Source organism: Nannospalax galili, unplaced genomic scaffold, assembly GCF_000622305.1.
Source record: "Nannospalax galili isolate Female #2095 unplaced genomic scaffold, S.galili_v1.0 scaffold259, whole genome shotgun sequence".
NCBI lineage: Eukaryota > Metazoa > Chordata > Mammalia > Rodentia > Spalacidae > Nannospalax > Nannospalax galili.
In genome coordinates, this window is record NW_008344750.1 from 2,611,329 (window position 1) to 2,628,125 (window position 16,797).

Sequence of the window (16,797 nt, forward strand, 5' to 3'; positions counted from 1 at the left end):
AAAGTCCACTGTGGCTGAAGGCTGAGAAATCCATTAAGGTACAAACAGATTCAGTGTCTGGGGAGAGCTTTTCTGTCAACCAGGATTCAGGCTTCCACAGGTATCAAATCTGCCATCATTTTGATCTTGAAGTCATGGTTTATGGATCTGTAGGAAATACATGTCTATTGTTTCAAAGTTACCCAGATTACTTTATTCTTGGCCCTGATAACCGTACCAGGTATATCAGGTATGAACTCTATCTAGTGAAGTGGGCCATAAATCCAAAGAATGGCTAAGATCCAAGAAAACAAAGGACAACAAATACTAGCAAGGATGTGGGGAAAGGAAAGTCCATACTCAGTGGCAGAAGTGAAAACCAATACAGCCACTATGGAAATCAGTGTGGAAGTTTCTCAGAAAACTAAAATCAGAACCACCGTATGACCTGCTATACCACTCCTGTACATATACCCAAATGATTTTGTATCTTACCATAGAAATACCTGCACATTCATGTTTATTCCTGCTCTGCTCACAATAGCTAGGAAATGAAATCTGCAGATGGTCATCAACTGATTAATGGATAGTGAAAATGTGGTATACACACAGAATGGAATTTTACTTAGCCACAAAGAAAAAGGAAACTGTGAAATCTGAAGAAAAATGAATGAAATTGGAAAATATAATGAAATCACCCAAGCTCAGAAAGATGAACCCAGCATACTCTCTTTCATATACGGATCCTAGTGGGAGTATGTGTATAAATCAGGAAATTAGAAAGGGGCCCAGGAGAGGAAAAAAAGCTTTCAGGGAGTGAGGGCAGTAAACACATGTGATATGAACATGAAAGTACAAGACAGGGGCTAGAAAGGTTTAAGCAGGAATGCACTCAGGGAGGAGGAGGGTAGAAGTCAGGGAAAGATTAGAGGGTAGAGTTGCCCAAAGCTAAGGATGTATGAGAGAGTCATAAGGAAACCTACTTTGTAACCTAAATAAAAAATAAAAATACAGGCTGGAGAAATGGCTCAGCAGTTAAGAACACTGGTTATTCTTTTTTTTTTTTTTTTTTTTTTTTTTTTTAAAAAAAAAAAAAAAACCAGCTGGCCAGGAAACAGAGGACCTGGGTTCGGTTCCCAGCACCCACATGGTGGCTAACAACCATCTTTGACTCCAGTTCCAAGGGTTCCAATGCGCTCTTCTGACCCATCTCATACAAACCTACAACAATGGTGTCAGCATGCACAAGGTCCAGGAAAACTTAGGCAAAAACTTAGCACAGAATTGTGGGAATGAACAGCAAGCCCCAATCTTAGTTGAAGAATTATTGGCAGCTGATTACTGTTGAGTGAAGAAGAGCTGATCTTCTTGAAGGGAGAGAGACTCTAGATAGGCTGACTAAACTCCAGTGGATGAACTTGCACTGAGGGAAATCTTGGGACACTAACTTTACATAATAGGCCTTAATGTCAATGACAGAATGTATGAACTCCAGGGGAGGGGGGACTATGGGAGGGTGCCAAAGGGGAAGGGGGAAGGGGATATAAAGATGATTTTTTGTATGAAATACATACAAAAATTCAATTAAAAAAATTTTTTTATCAGCTGGACATGGTGACTCACAACTTTAATCTCAGCACTCAGAAGACAGAGGCAGATGAATCTCTGTAAGTCTGAGGCCAGACTAGTCTATACAGTGAGTTTGGGACTAGTCTATACAATCTATACAGACTGTACAGTCTATACAGACTATACAGTCTATACAGACTAGTCTATACAGTGAGCCAGGACTACATAATAGTTAGACTCTATCTCAAAAAAAAAAATCATAAAAATTAAAAAAAATTTGCGAGGCACGGTAGCACACATCTTTTATCTCAGCACTCAGGAGGCAGAGGCAGGCAGATCTCTGTGAGATCAAGGCCAGCCTGGGCTACATAGCAAGTTCTAGGCCAGTTGGGGCTACAGGGAGACCATGTCTCAAAAAAAAAAGAACCAAAAACCAAAACTTAAAAATAAATAAAATTTTAAAAATAAACAGCTGGGGATACAGCTCAGTTGGTAGAGTGCTTACCTAACATACACAAAGTCCTGGGCTTGGTTCCCAAGACTACTACATAAATTGGGTATGTTATGACCCAAGCCTGTCATCCAAGCACCTGAGAGGTACAGACTGAAGATCAGGAAGTCATAGACAGTCTCTGTTACATAACAAATTGGAAGCAGGCTTGGGCTACATGACATTTTGTCTCAACAGTAAACAAATACACAAACATTTCTTTTTATTTAATATTTTATTTATTATTTTTATTTTATGTGTATGCATGTATTGCCTGCATGTAGGTAAGTGCATCCATGTCATGCAATGCCCACAGAGGACAGAAGCGGATGCTGGATCCCCTGGAACTGGAATTACAGACAGTTGTTAGCTGCCATGTGGGTTCTGGGATTCGAACTCAGGTCTTCTGCAAGAACAGTCAGTGTTCTTAACCACTGAGCCATCTCTCCAGACCCCACAAACATATTTCATACTTGTACTACTAACTCTAATCAGTGAGATCTTAAATTTCATATAAATATATATCAATTTAAGAAAACTCAAAAATCAGAATCAAGTTTCAATTTTTAAAACTCTAGAATGGCTGTTGGAGAAATGGCTCACTAGTTAAGAGCAACCACTGCTCTTCCAAAGGACCTGAGTTCTGTTCCCAGTACCCACAATCAGGTGGCTCACAGCCACTTATAACTCCAGCTCCAGGAGATTCAATGTCTTCTGGTCTCTGAAGGAATGCACGCACGCACACACACACACACACACACACACACACAAGTAAAAGTAAATCTTAAAAAAAAACTCCAGAATGATGACTACTATTTACTTTAGACAAAAGATTCAATGCTACAAAATCAAAAATCACAACTATTTAAATTATGTTTTCAGGCATAGAATATTGGTTATACCACAAATATATATGAAAAAGGTAACCTGACTTGAGTCCTAATGAACATACCACACCTTACTTAGAGGTATTATAATGAACGAAAATTCTAAATAATGACAAACTCACAAAATCAATCTGTGAATAAATTTTCCCTGCTTTAAGTCAGCACAGAGTACTTACGACAGGAAAACGAACTTACCAAATGGAGTTTTTCCTGACAACTTTTCCTTCTAGAAGGTTTCACAAGGAAATCTGCAAAAGAAAAATTACTTGTTATATAATGCCAACTAATCTAGGAATCAAGTTAAGCCAATTAGATCCCTTTTAGGATTTTTTTCTATATACCAATAGATTTTTTTCTTTATCTTTATTTTATATGTATGAGTGTATTGCCTGCATGTATGTGAGTACACCTGTGTTGTGCAATGCCATGGATGTCAGAAGAGAGCTTCAGATTCTCCCAGAACTGGCGTTAAGGGCAGTCAGTAGCTGCCATGTGGATGCTGGGAATCAAACCCAGGTCCTCTGCAAAAGCAGTCAGTGCTCTTAACCACTGAGCCATCTCTCCAGACCCATACCAACAGATTTTTAAATTGCTATATATGGACTGTTTATAGAACCTCAGATTCTCTTAATCACACAGGATGTACCCAGTCAGGACTAAGCATACCTTCAGAAATCACAGAGCTGTACAAGAATAAAGATTTGAATATGGATCCCCAAAACCCTTTTTTTTTTCTTTTTTGGTCTTTTTGAGACAGGGTCTCCCTGTAGCCTAGCTGTCCTGGAACTCACTATGTAGACCACTCTGGGCTTGAACTCACAGAGATCCGCCTGGAATTAAAGTGCTGGAATTAAAGGCATGCACCACCACACCCAGATCCAAAACCCATTTAAAAAGCCAGGTGTAGCAGTACATGCCTGTGACCACAGCATTAAGGAGATGACTACAGGAGAATCCCTGGAGCTTGTTGGACAGCCAGTCTACCCAGTCAGTGAGCCCCAGGTTTAGTAAGAAATCCTGTCTCGGGCTAGAGAGGTGGCTCAGGGGTTAAGAACACTGACTGCTCTTACAGAAGACCCAGGTTCGAATGCCAGCACCCACATGGCAGCTAACAACTGTCCATAACTCCAGTTCCAGGGACTCCGACAACCTCTTCTATGCTCTGTGGGCATTGCATGACACGGGTACACTTACCTACATGCAGGCAATACACACATACATATAAAAATAATAAATAAAATATTTTTTAAAAAAGAAAAAGAAATCCTGTCTCAAAAAATAAGGTGGAGGGGTTAGAGAGATGGCTCAGCAATTAAGAGCTCTGGGTGTTCTTCCAGAGGACCCAGGTTCAATTCCCAGCACCCACATGGTGGCTAACAATCATCTGTAACTCCAGTTACAGGAGAATCCAACACCCTCTTCTAACCTGCACAAGCATTACACAACATGGGCACACTTCCATACATGTGGGCAATATACTCATACACATAAAATAAAAAATATAATAAATATATTTTTTAAAATAAGGTGGAAACTGGGCATGGTGGTGTATACCTTTAATCCCAAAGGCAGGTAGATGTCTATGAGATGGAAGCTGCCAGCCTGGTCTACATAGTGAGTTCCAGGACAGCTGGGGCTACAGGGAGACCCTGTCTCAAAAAGCCTAAATACATACATACATACATACATACATACATACATGAGAAGCAATTCAGGAATACACCCAATATTGGCTTCCACACTCACCTACACACACACACACACACACACACACACACAAACCCTAAGAAGAGTACTGTAGAACCCTGAGACCCTCTTCATTCACCCGCTACCCCCCAATCCCTCCAGACCCCTACGAACTGCTCTTTTAGCTTCTGTAAAATGCTAAGCTGCTGCTTTAGACATGCCTAGACATACCCTGGCATGCCCTGACCCCCGCCTGCTATTCCCCACCCCCCTTCCAGGAAACTATAGATTAAGCAAGCCTGGGCATGAAAACTGCCCTATAAGGTAAAAACAGAGACTCCAGGCCCCACAGGTAACAGACAGCACATTCCACAGCCCTGAGAATAGCACCTACCAATAAGAAACTTCCAGGGCTGCATCTTATACATCCAATCGGTTTAAAATTATGTTGGCGCATACGGGCTCCTTGAACCAACCAAAATGTATCTTCGGTACCCCCCCCTCTTTTGTCTAAAACCTATAAAAGGCTCCACTCTCCCTTACTCTGGGCTCTCAGCACGGATCCGTTGAGTTGGTGAGGTCTGAAAGCCGAGCTTAAGCCCAAATAAACCATAAACCTTTGCTTTTGCATTCTGGTGTGTTGGGTCCTCGGTGGTCTTTTTGGGGTCCAGTGGATGAGGTACAACAAGTACAAATCAATATAATCAATTTTAAATACCATGATAAGATAAAGAGTACCTTCATGAAAAATGATTAAGTACTAAGTTAAGAATCGGGCCTGAAGGCTATGAGAAGATCAAAAAGGAAAACACACATTCAGTTCCCACACAGAATACTTTGTGATTAACTGAATGTCACCTGGTACCCTGGCTTCAACAAGGACAAAGTGGCATACCAACTGTACAATTTATGTAATTTTGTGCCAGCTGTGGTGGCACATGCCTTTGATCCCAGCACTCAGGAGGCAGAGGCAGGCAGATCTCTGTGAGTTCAAGGCCAGCCTGGTCTACATTTGAAACAAGGTCTCCCTGTAATGAACTCACAGAGATCACCTGCCTCTGCCTCCGGAGTGCTGGGATTAAAGGCATGTGCCATCACACCTGGACTGTGATCTTTTATTTTTCACTGAAATGAAAACAAAAGGTTTTACTTGCTATGAATAAAAAACAGTCACACACTGAATGCAAAGGTGTGGGGAAGCTCCCTCTCTTCATGGATAGTTGGCCACCGCTCCACGAGGACAAAGGGAGCAGAAGCGACGAATGGGGTCAGGATGGCTAGTGAGCACTGACGGAAGAAAGCCCTTCCGGGGAGGCAGGTTCAATAATGCAAACAGCTCCAGATTCAGTGAAACAGCTCTAGATTCAGTGAAACAGCTCCGTTTATTTAGTGGGAGAACTAGGGAAAATATAGTGTGGAGGCAGTAGCCAATGCTTCAGCTGATAGGTGCTCATAGTATGCTTTATTTACATGTGGCAGTCGGCTACTATCTTCCAACTACCAGGCAATGCCTGATTATCATATAGAAAAAACCTGGGGGTAGTTTTTACTCCAGGTAACTATGCCAAAGGTCATGTTCCAAATAAGGTCAGGCATCCTGCTTGGTGGCACTTTCCAGGTAAGTCAGGAAGAGAGCAGGAGGCCCCCTGCTGAGAAGGGGAGTCCTTCCATATGGCGCCCAGCCCCTTAGAGCTATTGGGACATGGAGGACTACAACCCTAACAGCAGGGTTCCCCAACACAAAGGCATAAAACTCAGCCTCTGGCATGCACAAAGCCCCTGGTTCGATCCCCAGACCTGCAAAAAACTGGGCATAGTGGTGGCGCATGCCTATAATCCCAGCATTCAGGAGGTAAAAGGAGGGATCAGAAGAGAAGTTCAAAGTCATCCTTGGTTATGTTAAAAATGCATCTGGGGTCTCAAGAAAATTATCACAATCCGAAGTATTTCTGCAGAAGAGTGCAAAGCTGCTCTAAATTCAGCAGGTCAGCATATCTGGGGATGGGGGGCATGCAGCACTGGTTGAGTTTATATTCCTATTCAAAGGGGTCCTATGCCTCATTCTGAGTGGTCAGAGCAAGCTCAGCCTCAGCCTCCGATTCTTAAGCAGCTAGCTAATTCAAACCAGCCCAGTTGATAAGCAAAATGCAGTTTTTGAGAGCATGATGCAACCCTGAGCACAAATTTTAATCTTAGAAAAATGCTGACTGGAGCAAGGAGTTTTGCCAGATGGTGTTTTTACACATTTCTTTAAAGATGAAACTTTGTCTTATTTAACCCTTTGATAGAAAAGACAGTACGTTTCATTTACATATTCCACAGCTACATAGAGGACTCAAAAACAAAATTCAAAACTGTTAAATTTTATTAAGTGGTTTTAACAACTGCTACTGCATTGGGTGTTTAATTTTTTCTCCATCTTAGTGTTACCTCACTTATGTCTATTAGCTTTTCAGTCATCCAAAACTAGAATTTCATAGCATATTGGGTAGGATTATTCAATGGTAGGGAGATGATTTAATCACCAGCATTAATTAGCCCAAATGCAAGTATTTATCAGCTAAATAAAATTACTATACTGAAACCTACTCCCTGAACCTAAAGTTTTCTTTAAAACCTTTACTACTATGTCAGACATGGTAGCTCATGCCTTTAATCCTAGCACTCATGAGGGAGAGGCAGATGGATCTCTGTGAGTTTGAGGTTAACCTGGGATACATAGGGAGTTCCAAGTAACCAATGCTACATAGTGAGACTCTGTCTCAAAAAAAAAAAAAAAAAAAACTTCAAACACAAAAAAACCTTACTATTGAAGTATATATGAAAACAGAAAAAAGACAATCCAAAAGCATGACTGCATTCACTTCCTATGAAAGTAATGGAGGGTCACTCATTAATAAGTATTTGTGAGAGCAAAGTATTAAGCTAGGAAATGGTGACACCTTAGAACAAAATAAAGTTCCTACCTTTATGCAGTCACCATTCTAGTCTCAAGTGCGATCTTTTCACATTGTAACATTTTCTCTATTTATCAGCATGCTTTGTATAAACAGTAAATACAGAATGGAGCCAGTGTCCTGATTCATTGAGACCACCAAGCAATATGTTTAAAATCAAAAACAGAAGTTATATGTCTCTCTACCTTTTTGGAAAAGCTAAAGGCTAGGAGTATTCAAAGCCCCACATGCAACTTTATGATTAGTGTACTGCATTTCTCTGCCAGTTGTGGGGCACAGATAAGCAGCTCAAATGTCATCATGTCCAAAACAAAATCAAGCACCCTTCTCTGAATATATATCCTGTAAGTTGTCACAAACAGCTAGGCTCCAGGTCATTATAATTCTTCTATATCGAAGAACCTATACTGGTAATAAGTTGCTTGAAACAGTAACATAATTATGTCACTGCAACAAGTAAATGTCTAGTTACAACAGAAAATAACCAAAAATACTAATCTTGTTTAATTCTGTAACTATATAATTGGTATAGAGAGTGGCTCATTATTTATAAAAAGTGATTTTTGGTGGCCAGGTGTGGTAGCGCATGCCTTTAATCCCAGCACTTGGGAGGCAGAGGCAGGCAGATCTCTGTGAGTTCAAGTCCAGCCTGGTCTACATAGTGAGTTCCAGGACAGCTGGGGCTACAGGGAGACCCTGTCTCAAAAAGACCAAAAAAGGGGGGGGGGGGATTTTTTAATGTAGCTTTGAGTATGAATACATTCCTCAAAGGGGACTCTGCAATAGAATTTCAGTTACTAATCAATGTTGAAGGTCATTTGTGTTCACTGAATAACTGATTTGCTAGTAGCTGCTTTTCCAACTGTGAACTTGAAAATGTGAGACGTCTACAGCAAGGTAATTGTGAGCTGATATTTTTAGGCATTAAGATTTTATTACATCTCACAAGCTCTCCATATCTCAAGAAAATAGGCAGGAAGACAACGAGCGTGGTGGTGCATATCTTTAATCCCAGAACTAGGGAGGCATAGGCAGGTGGATCTCTGTGAGTTCAAGATCAGCCTGGTCTACATATCGAGTTCTAGGTCAGCTGGGGCTATAGGGAGACCCTGTCTCAAAAAGACCAAAAGAAAAAAAAGAAAGAAAATAGGCAGGAAGAATCCCCATAATTTTGGAAAGGAGCAACAGTATCCAAATCAATAACAAACCTGGCTGGTATGCTTTTAAATAACTTATTTTACAAGTATTTTTCTTTGAAATTTTGTTTTGCTTTCTTTTGTTGCTACTCTGAATGAATTCAACTCTAAAAATCATGACAAGCCGGGCATGGTGACCCATGCCTTTAATCCCAGCAGAGGCAGGCAGATCTCTGTTAGTTCAAGACCAGCCTGGTCTCCACAGTGAATCCAGGCCAGCTGTGGCTACAGGGAGACCCTGTCTTTAAATGAACAAACAAACGAATGAACGAACGAACGAACGAACGAAGGAACAAATGTCATGACAGATTTGGGACCACAAAGAATTGTGGCGACAGAAGGTTGCCAAGTCTCCTTGAAGGTTCAGCTCCCAGTTGTTCCTTTCAAGTGGAAGAGTCAATGACCAATGCCATATCATGCAGCTGGTGGTGGAAAGAGAACTGGGTTTTCCTGTTTAAGTAGGCACCAGCCACTGGGGAGGGCAGCCCTCCTTCAGTCACAATGGGGGCTACAGCTGGGCTAGGATCTGAAGGGAAAGCAGGATCCAGGACTGTTCTTTTAGTCCCCTGCTGTCTCCAGCACCCACACCATAGGAAACACCAAGCCTTCTTCAGACCCATCTGAACAATGGAGACTTTTCTTTTAAATTTAAACCTTTAAAGGGGGGAGCCATATATGATGTCTATCACGAGATTAAAACCAAAGATCACGTACAATTTACTTTTTTAAAAATTAACATTTAGAAATTTAAGCATGCAGAGATATTATGGTCTGACTTCTCTTATAACCACTTATGTGCAGAATATATTCTCTTCATCTTTTAACTCAGATATATTAAGACATTAATAAAACTATAAGGAAGTTCCACAAGTAATGCATAATGTTATTGTCTGACTTTATGTCCTCGATAAAAGATCATAGGGAAGGCATAATTTCACTATTGAAATTAAGAACTAAAAAACCAATTTTGGAGTCAGAGATAAGACTCAATGGGTAAAATGAAGACATGAATTCAGATCCCCAGCTCCCACATAAAAGCCAGCATGGCAACACATACCTGTACCCTGGTGCTGGAGAGGCAGAGACAGGCAGATCCCCAGAGCTGAACAGCAGAGCCCCCAAGTTTAGAGAGAGATCCTGTTGCAAAAATAAGGTGCATGAAGGAAGACACCTGATACTGAACTCTGGTCTCCTGATACACATGTACTAGGAAGTACACCACTGAATGTGTACACACACACACACACACACACACACACGCGCGCGCGCGCGCACACACAAACACACACGCAGAGCACAACACAGAGAATCTAATTTTCTAAGGCAACATTTAAGCTTACCATCTAAAATGAAGAAATGCTCCCTATCTCAAAACAAAACAAAGCAAAAATCCACATAATTCACTGAGAATAAAAACGTTTGAAACTGGAGAGATGACTTAACAGTTAACAGCACTTGCTAGCGCGCGCACACACACACAAACACACACGCAGAGCACAACACAGAGAATCTAATTTTCTAAGGCAACATTTAAGCTTACCATCTAAAATGAAGAAATGCTCCCTATCTCAAAACAAAACAAAGCAAAAATCCACATAATTCACTGAGAATAAAAACGTTTGAAACTGGAGAGATGACTTAACAGTTAACAGCACTTGCTACACAATCATGAGGATCATGGTTCAGATCTCAGCACCCACATCAGGTGTCTCATAAACACCTATAACTCCAGTTCTAAGGGATCCAATGCCCTTATACTGGCCTCCAAGGGGACCTGCACACACATCTGCACATACATACACACATACACATACTAAATAATTTTAAAAGACTGATTAAGTCTCAGCTATTAAGAAAAGATTATAAGAAATCTAGCATGCAACCACAAGAAATTAAAAGTCAAGCAGGATTACTTCATCTAAGTGTTAGAGGTAGTCCAGTAATTACAATTGCTATGGAAACATCAAAAAGACTAATCTACAGCATTGGAAAAAGGTTTCCTGACTTTTGCTCCTGAACTAGCTCCAAGGTGTACCTTTGGGAAGACAAATTCCTATACACAGACTAACATCTTGTACTTGCTCTGGGTTACCCACTGGTGGGGAAGAAAGAAGTAACTGGGGCTGCTGTCCTCATTCTTTTCATCCCACCTTGCCCCAAATCAGTGGTCAATGCACAGAATAGATATTCTACTAAAACAGAAAGAAAAGATTCAAATTCCAGAAATTCATGGAAATTTAAGTTTTCCTAATTATCTTACAATGACTTCTCCTCCCTTAATATATATTTTAACACTAAACCACAAAGTCTGTCCCTCTTACCTTCTACTTACTATTCAGAAAATTTGTAAGTGAATTTCTTAGGTAAAAGCCCTAAAATACCAGTCACCATGAAGATGAGTCATTTTGTTCTTGAAGAAGACCCGGGTTCAAATTCCAGCACCCACATGGCAGCTAACAATTACCCGTAACTCCAGTCCCAGGGGATCTGACAGCCTCTTCTGACCTCCATGAGCATTGCACGACATGGGTGCACTTACCTACATGCAGGTAATACACGCATACACATAAAAATAAAAATTCTTTGTGGCTGGTGAGATGGCTCGTGGTTAAGAGCACTTCCTGCTCTTGCTGAGTGAGGACCAGGATTTGGTTCCCTGCACCCCCATCAGGCAGCTAACAACCAACCATCTATATAATTCCATTTACAAAAAAAACCAATGTCCCTGGGCGTGGTGGTGCATGCCTTTAATCCCAGCACTTGGAAGGCAGAGGCAGGTGTATTTTTGTGAGTTTGAGGCCAGCCTGGTCTACACAGTGAGTTCCAGGACAGCTGGGGCTACAGGAGACCCTGTCTTAAAAAAAAAAAAACAATGTCATGGTATATATAAATCCACACAGACATAGGCACAGAAACATACACATAATAAAATTTTTTGAAAGGTTTATTTAATAAGGTTTAAATTAAGAACTCATTTCTTATGCATTCGATGGAAAAGAACATCAATCTTTTAGTTAGGTAGCAAAGATAAAAACAAAATTTTTTAAAAGGCAATTAAGGAGCTGGAGAGATGGCTCAGGGGTTAAGAACACTGGCTGTTCTTGCAGAAGACCCGAGTTCAAATCCCAGCACCCACATGGCAGTTAACAACTGTCCATAACTCCAGTTCCAAGGGCTCTGACAGCCTCTTCTGTCCTCCACAGGCATTGCACGACACAGGTGCACTTACATGCAGACAATATACGCATACACATAAAATAAAAATATAAATTTTTTAAAAGGCAATTAAAACCCTAGGCATACTTTACAATAAAACACCAATGTAATTTTGAAACCTGCCAAATTTATATTGGTTATGACAACATGCTTTGCTTCTGAATCTTGCCATCAAGTAAGAAATGCAGAATCTCCAAACTACTTGAACTCTACTGTCCATTCCTCTCACCTAGCAGCTGCCTAACAGATTTCTTTCTCCGCACCCCAAAAAATAGATACTGGTACTCCAAATCTAGCCAATTTATATGCTGCTTATCAGTATATGAATACTCCATTAAGAATGGTAATGTTCCTTTCCCTTTCCTCTCAGGTTTTATAAACAGGAACAGACATTAAAATGAACAAGAAGGGGATATAGCTCACTTGGTAGACTGCTTGCTTTCTGGCAAGGACATGGGTTCAATGCCCAGCAACTTAAAATGTTGATAAGGACAGAAAACTGAATGAAAATGAAGACACATCCTTTAGGCATACAATTTAACAATAAAATTTTAAAAGTTAAACTTTTAACCTACGTCATTACAGTTAAAAATTGCTGTCAGGGGCTGGAGAGATGGCTCAGCAGTTAAGAGCAATAACAGCTCTTGCAGAGGACCTGGGTTCGATTCCCAGCACCCACATGGCAGCTACAAACCGTCCTTAATTACAGTTCCAGGGGGGATCCAATGCCCTCTTCTGACCTCTGTGGCACTGCACAACACAGGTGCACTCATACACTCATAAAATAAAATCAAATATTTTTTAAAAACTGCTGCCTAACATGTACAAAACAAACAACTGTCTACCTCTTCAGCCTGTAAGTGCATTCAGAGTATATTCAGAGAAGAAAAACAAAATTTGCAAAAGGCTGTGTGAAATGAAAAGAGCCTACTCTTCTACTGGCCTAGTTAAAATTTATATTCTGGCAATTAGGTAAGGGGCTACTCATATTTCTGAAAACAAGCCAATAAAAACTCACATAACCTCCAATAACCTCACATCACAATGTGGGCTCTGTTTATGTAACAAACTCAAATACCAAGTCTCCCTAAGTAGTTCTCCTTAGATTATTTAATGGCAAAAAGACCAGAAAGTAGTATCTTCAACATATTCCCAGAAAAGACCCACCCTTTTACACTAGCAATATTTATCTCATATAAACAGAAGGATACATATGACTGCTGACCCAAAGATATACAGGGAAAAAAAACAGACTTTTTCTCTCCCTTGTGCTTTTAAATAACTACACTTAAATCAGCAATTCAGAAACATTTAGACAAGCCTTAATTTACAGACAACAAAAACCAAAACCGTGATTTTAAAAACTCCATCAGCTATTATTCTGCTTATCAATCAGAAAATTGGGAGAGGGTTTTTTTCAAAAGAGGTACCAACTGAAGTACTTATATTCATACATTTAAATATTGGTGAAATAGACTCTTAAGATGAAAAAAGTCTATAGGAACCTGTTCTACATGCAGTATAATCTAAATACAATGGTCATACATCAAAAACATGAGACACTAGCCAGGTGTGGTGACATATATCCATAGTCCCACCTATTTGAGGCTGAGGCAGAAGATTTCAAGTTTGAGGCCAACCTGTGTACTATAGCAAGATTTCCATCACTAAATAAATACTCAGTACTCAGTGGTTGAGTAGAAAAAATAATACATAAACAAATTATTCAATTGAGAAAAAAATTCATGCAGATAATGGGAATTCTTTCTAATGGACATGAAGATAACTACAAAGCAGTTTCACACTTCTATCTAAAGTCAACCTGAGCCACATGGCTCTTGAATTTTCTAACATGAAAATAGTTTATCAAAGCAGCTAGTGTCTGAAAGAGAAGGGATAAAGCATTTATCCAAGTTCTCTGCTAAACATCAGGTTTATGACGGGACATTTCTATACTATTGTTTTTAGTCAAGATATATATGCTAAACTGCAGGGAAATATAAGACTCTTGGGAAGAACTTACACTTTCTTTTCTAATGATTTACATCCTCAGAATCTGTTTCCTTACATACATCAAACCTAAACCCTCCATCTTAGAACATACATTTTTCTCAATGGGAGTACTTGACCACCAGTACTGCCATGGGGGGATATATATCACAAGTGCTAAGATGATTTTAAATGAAACATACAGAAATACCACTTAAAGAAAAAACAGGCCCACGCCTTTAATCCCAGCAGAGGCAGGCTAGCCTGGTCTCCACAGTGAGTTCCAGGCCAGTTGGGGCTACAGGGAGGCCCTGTCTCAGAAAGATCAAAAAAAAAAATTTATGCATATAGACTGAGAATTGAAAAAATTTCTACATTTTATTGAATCTCAGATGCCATCAAATTCAAGACATACTATTAAATTTGCACATCACTAACAAGGAAATAGTTTTGTAATTCAACTGAAATTATTATAACTATTATTATTTGTATTTGTATTTTTGAAACAACGTTTCATGTAGCTCAGACTAGCGTATATAAACTCCTAATCATCCAGCCTCTCAAGTGTTGGGATTACAGGCACATACCACCATACCAGCCTTGTCTTGTCATTTGTTTTTTTGTTGTTGTTGTTGTTTTTTTTTGGGGGGGGGTTATGTATGTGTGTATATGTGTGATATATGAGTACAGGTGTGCATGTGGAGTCAGAAGACAGCTTTCAGGAGTCTGTTCTCACCTCCCACTTGATTTGAGGCAGGGTCTTCTCCTGGGCAATTATCCTGTCTCTGTAGTAGGAACATTGGATCAGATATTTTGGGTTTTGTTTTCAGACAGTGTCTCACTATTAGCCCTGGCTGGCGTAAAATTCCCTAGGTAGACTAGGCTGACCTTGAAATCACAGAGATCCACCTGCCTCTGCTTCCTGAGTGGTGGGATAAGTGCTAGGATTAAAGGTGTATACCACCACACCTAGCCTTTTTATGTGGGATCCAGGGATCTTAAACTCAGGTGGTTAGGCTTGTTCAGCAAGCATTTTACCCAATGAGTCATCTCCCTGGCCCAACTTGCCATTTTTTTTTAAGATACAGTCCCCTTAGTTATGCTGATACTATAAAAGATCATATAGCTAAGATATTAATGAAAGATTTGGGTGAGACTGCCCTGTATGCTAATATAAATTCTTCGTATCTAGAAACTGCTACAAAACTGTCATTTCCTCGGGATGCTTTGTCTTCTCATTTATCTTCATAAGACCTGTTTTTTCCAATCCATCAACAGTATGAAATCATTCATGAGCAATCCTGACCAGGAACACATGGTATACTAGCAAATCTACCCTATAAGGTAAGGTTGAAGTTTGCCTGGGCTACATAGTGAGATCTTGTTTCAAAGGAAAATGGGTGGACCTGAGGAATGAAGGAAAAGGGAGGGGGCTTCTACAACATCCATCCCCAAACTGAATTTAGAAAAGCGTTTAGTTTTCTCATCCATGTACTTCTGTCACTGCTATTGGCTCTGCCTGATTTACTTACTCCACTTTATCCACCTGGATAAATTCTACCTGTTTTTCAATTCTTGGCTTGACAATATTGCTCTGTGAAAGTTTCCCTGCTGAGTTCATAATGCAGTTTCAACATAGCTCTTTCAATATAAAATGGAGATTAACATAAAGTGGTAATATTAATTTCTTCAATAATTAATAAGGACTAACTTTAATGAAGAGGAGGATGTTCAATGACTACTTTTCAGATAAAAAGTAAAAACAAGCTACAAGTAATGGTACACGCTTTTAATCCCAGCACTCAGGAGGCAGAGGCAGGTAAAACTCTGTAAGTTTGAGTCCAGCCTGATCTACATAATGAATTCTAGGACAGACAGGGCTATGTAGTGAAATCCTGTCTCAAAAAAAAAAAAAAAAAATTAGTGAACAAGAAAAATTAACTAAGACCTTCTATTATCTCCCCATTCAATAAATACTCCAAGCATTCCCATAATCCACTTAAAAAAATCTCTAAATTTGGGGCTGGAGAGATAGCTCAGTGGTTAAGAGCACTGGTTGCTCTTACAGAGGACCTGAGTTTGATTCCCAGTACCTACATGGCAGCTAACGACCATCCTAACTCCAGTTCCAGGGGATCTAACCACCCTCTTCTGACTTCTGCAGCATTACATGACATGGGTGGGCTTACATACATGCAGATAATATACTTATACACATAAATATTTTTTAATCTCTAAATTCTAATTCTTACCACAAATGCTTCACATAGAATAAACTGTCTAGAAAAATAAAAGTTTCCATTAGTCACTATAAACTTCCAAAGTCCAAAGTAATGTATCATTTTGAGGAAAAACAAATTTCAGTTATAGGTATTCAAGGCCAAGTAAGAAGACATCATGTAACTGAATAAATCAAGCCAAAAAATTATTTTCTCTGTATTCTTGGTTAACGCTCAGGGTACTATATACTACCAAGACCACAAGGTCTCCCCAAAACAAGGGCCTTCCCTCTTGACAGCAAGGTCTTTCTCAAACAATCCTATTCTTTCCATGTAGGATATTCTATGTTTATTCCAAATCCCTTGCCATTGCTTATGTTATTTTCTATAAACTCAGATTGTCTTTTTTTCTACCTACCAGATCTCTAGACCCCATATTCCAAGCCACTAAATTTTTGCTTCGTTTTTTTCTAAGTGCATATGATCTATCTAGAATTTTTTTGTCTTTCCTTTTCCCTACTCTCCCACATAGGGTACAAGTTCCCTAAGACACATGCAAACTGACTGATTAATTAATGAAATAATATTTACCCATCTTTAAGAGTTTTG

At 39.7% G+C, this 16,797-nt stretch overlaps 1 protein-coding gene across 3 annotated transcripts in view; it reads right to left on the minus strand.

The window, feature by feature from the left end:
• Window positions 1–16,797, minus strand: part of Mtmr3 (myotubularin related protein 3) — a 167,280-nt gene that overhangs the window by 98,824 nt on the left and 51,659 nt on the right. For all 3 annotated transcript variants that reach the window (XM_008841071.3, XM_008841072.3, XM_017800100.2), the window contains exon 2: window positions 3,121–3,173. The gene's annotated coding sequence lies outside the window, so the exon portion shown is untranslated. The remainder of the gene's footprint in view (window positions 1–3,120; window positions 3,174–16,797) is intronic.